The sequence below is a fragment of the Penaeus chinensis genome, chromosome 2 (assembly GCF_019202785.1).
Source record: "Penaeus chinensis breed Huanghai No. 1 chromosome 2, ASM1920278v2, whole genome shotgun sequence".
NCBI classification, from domain to species: domain Eukaryota; kingdom Metazoa; phylum Arthropoda; class Malacostraca; order Decapoda; family Penaeidae; genus Penaeus; species Penaeus chinensis.
This window is the reverse complement of record NC_061820.1, coordinates 2,194,632-2,199,089: the sequence shown is the minus strand read 5'-3', so window position 1 is coordinate 2,199,089 and position 4,458 is coordinate 2,194,632.

Sequence of the window (4,458 nt, the reverse complement as noted above, 5' to 3'; positions counted from 1 at the left end):
TTTATATATGACATTACTGATGACCAGAACACACACACACACACACACACACACACACACACACACACACACACACACACACACACACACACACACACACACACACACACACACACACACACACACACACACACACACACACACACACACATACACACACACACACACAAATTGTTTTATATAAAAAAAAAATGTCTAGGTATCAAGAACGCTGCTAAATTCTAGTATGCAAATCATAATGACAAACAATTACTAATAATTGCAACATTCACAATAGCAGTAGAAATAGTTTATTTGACAGCTTTTACTGACAGAATAATTATGGTGATTGCAAAAATTCAAAAAGTGGGAAATGCAAACGAGCATGCAAATAAAAATTATGAACCTTAGCATGATATACACACCAGGTTACACTTGTAACATTGTCAAAAAAGTATTCTTTTCAACAAAACAACTACCGAGTCGGCCAACCAGAACCAGCAAATGAACAACTAAGGTTATAATCAAGTGGCCTGTTGCTGCCTTTCTGCATAGCTGCCGACCTGAGTGACCTCTGACCTCGAGTGGGGGACGTTATCTCCTTAGAGAACACACGTGAACCGCCAAACACGAGCAAGTGTCAACAAACACCTGTTAACTTTTCCCGAAGCCAAAGGGGGGTAACTCTGGTCTCGGTCCTGGAGCCTTCAACGTGAGAGTTAGAGACGATACCGATGCTGCCACCAAGACCTAAAGAAAACTTCCAGAAATCGGGGTCTTTATACTTCCAACTCCGTTTCAGACACCACGCAGCTCAATATAGTATGTAAATTAGGTAGTTTTCTATTTCATATTTCCATGATAACTAAAGGGTCATTATTCAAAGAAAGCGTATATTTAACATATAAAAAAAAAAAAAAAAAAAAAATCGTAGTAATTATCATTTCATTTTCATCTTATCGTCTGTTACGTTTTTGTTATTCGTTTGTCATTATTTTTATTCTATTGTTATTCCTTGATTTTTTTTTTTTTGGGGGGGGGAGGGGAGGGGGGTATTTTTTGTTGCTGATCTTATGATTATAATAACGTTATTCGAACACCATTAACAATTAAAAAGACAGCATTTATCGAACATATTTACGAGTTACAAAGAAGTAAATCAAGTTTTGCTGAGAAATTATTAAGAAATGTCATAATAATGATAATCATCTAAATAATTGATGATATACATATGGAATCTACACTCTTCATTTAACTTATCAAACATATATTACGTAAAATGCAGGAATTACATAAAAATTTCGTCTCCAAATATCAATTCAACTACTAGAGACATACAGGGCTGGGTGGATCGCACCTTCCTCAGGCTTCGTGATTTGAGCTCTACGTTATTTATAATCCTGATAGTCATGTTATATCACTTTTATTTCTGATATTGGAAAGAGGTCTTTATCCTAATAGTTAAGAAATAAAAATTCACATCTAAAATCACATCTTTCATGTGTATCATTGCTTGAATTAATCTTCAGTAGTCCATGTATAAATACATACGAAAGAATTTTTAAAGATAAATCAAATTTTAAAATCTTATTATATTAACTCTATTTAAAGCGTTATCCTTGCCACAAAGGATATCTGAAAAGATTTAAGAAGGATAAGAGAAAGGAAAAGAAAAACGAACGAGGAAAGATATTGTAAAAGCAAGTATTCTACTATACATTCTACTTTTACTTATTTTATTCTACTTTCTCCCTCTCCCTTCTACTCCAATTAAATTACCTTCGTTGCTTGTCCACTTAATTTACACCCGTAAGATAAAGTTATCCTTCTTCTCCCTCTATCTTCTTAATAGCTTTCAGTTATTTGAAACAGCCGCAGGAAGCATGGCGATGGTTCATAATCGTAATTAATTTGATTGTAAAAGGCAGTGTTATCATAGCAACCATTTGTAAATTTGAGGAATTTTTGTTTGCTGTTACTGCCAATAGGAATGATAAAATGACACATTCCAGTTAAGGTAAACAAAAGGGAAATACAAAATATCAGCGTAGTTTTGTTTCTCGATAATGATAGAGCTAAAATTATAATAATAATAATAATAATAATAATAATAATAATAATAATAATAATAATAATAATAATAATAATAATTAGATAATAAATAGTAAGTCGTCAGTAACGATGAATATACTGCATCGCACGCTTATTATTAGGCGTTTGGGCTAGCAGCAAAATGACGAGACAGATAGAGCAGGACATATATATATATATATATATATATATATATATATATATATATATATATATTTTTTTTTTTTTTTTGGGGGGGGGCGGGCTCTGATCATAGCTTTAAAATGCTCCTTGAATGGTAATTTTTCAAACACAATTTTCGGAGAGTTGGTAGCTGAAATAACGCCCTGAGAGAGAGGGGGGAGGGGGAGGGAGAGAGATAGAGTGAACAAGAAAAAGAGAGAGAGAGAGAGAGAGGGAGAGTGTATTATCTATTTAGGTAGGACTTGTGTCGGGTGGTGAGGGGGGAGGGGATGGGGTGAGCTAATATGTCCATCGGTCTATTGTGGTATTTGTTTGTTTGTGTCTTCTTCCACTTACCATTATTGCTTCGTAACGGGATATGGGGGAATGTGGATCGGGGGCAGTAGGAAGGGAAGGAGGGGTTCCCCTGTTCTCTGACTTTACGTATGTCAGCAGTTCTCTGTTTTCGGACTTTGCGTATGCCAGCAGCTGGATGCATGTTTGTTTGTTTGTGTGCTTCTTCGTCCTCTTATTCTTATTCTTATTATTGCTTTGGAGAGGAGGGGAGGGGAGAGAGACATCCTTCAGGTGAGCGTGTTAGGCATCATTAGAGGGACATTTATGGATTATGATGAATTAGGAGGGGTGATCACTCGTCTGTCACAGGGTCAATTAGCGATCCAGTTACAAGTTCAAACATGATGAATATCGTGATGCGAGGGGTGAGGGGTGGGGCGGGGGGTGAGGGGTGAGGGGTGAGGAGTGGGGGCGGGGGGGGGGGGGGTCATCTGCAGCACCTGGCATATCTTTGCGTATGTTAGTAGCTGGATGCATGTTTGTTTGTTTGTCTGCTTTTTCTTCTCATTCTCCTTCCATGGTTATTTGTTATTGATTATAGCAGTTTCATTCAGGGGTGATCACTCGTCTGTAACAGGGTAAATGATCGATCCAGTTACAAGTTCAAACATGATGAATATTGCGGTGCAGGGTGGGAGGCTTTGGGAGAGGGGGTGCTGATGGGGTAGGGTAGGAGGGGGTGGGAGTGGAGTCATCTGTGGCATATGTAGTGATTGACCTCGTCGATCATTGGTCATCACTTCAGGAGGTAATGCGGTAATAGAAAAATCTCTCACCTCCCAACTTTCCCACAGGCACGACAAAAACAAAAAGAAATGAAAAGATCTAAAGGTGGCAACACTCCCACCTGGTGGAACAGTGCGTGGCGTCAATTTCTATGTATATCTTCTCTGGGGGTTATGGAGGCGGCTTTGCAGCGTTGAAGCCTTCCCCATGCGAACATCGGCTATGGCATAATGCGTCCTCCGGCCGGCAACATCACCTCCAGGCCCCAATAAGTGCACCTTTATCTCGCGAGTGAGGAGGATGCCCGAGCACACCATACGCACACGATTACCGCTGCCAATTTTTACTTTTTTTTGCCAAATACATTATATTTTATTGTTTTCTCTTTTATCTCTTTCCTGTCTGAAGATGACAAAGCACCTAGGCACATTTATGTTACATTTTGAAGAGTTTTATGTTCATTAAGATCACGATGGCCTATTTTAAGTTTTATGGTTCTTTTACAAGTAAATTAATATTTTAAATTAATTATTCTAATCCTAGGTCTTTTATTAATTATTTTATTGAATACACCCAGATTTTAAGCATGTTGAGTCTTAAGGGTTTTTATTTATTTGATTTTAAAGAACCATAGTTAGCTCCCTTTTCCCGCCTACGAAGTCACGAGGGAAGTAAGGCACAACAAAGGGGGGGATTTCGCTACCGGCCTGCTAAGCCGACAGACAGTCTGAGGAACCCCGGAACGGGCTTCCCCTGTCCAGTTAAGTGGTTGTGGGGATAGTTCTAATATAGGTGGCAAGAAATAATTTGTAGGGTATTTGTTCGGCCAAAGTGACTTAAGTGACCGGTGCTTTCTTACCTTCGTTTTATGTTCTACCAGAGTTCTATTTTACTGTTTCATCGTTTGTTTTAACCTGCTTGTATGGTTCCATTGAGTTCCTTTTATCAAGCTTTCTAGCTTACCGTTTTATTTTTATTGTATCGTTCTACCGTTTTATTAAGTGTATTTTATGTTCATGGTTGATTTCGTAATTTGTATTTTAATGTTCCAAGTTCAGTTTATCTTGCCATTCATGTTACTGTTTTATTCGTGTTTGTTTTATCGTTCCATGTTTTACTGTCTTTTAACTTTATTTGTAATAA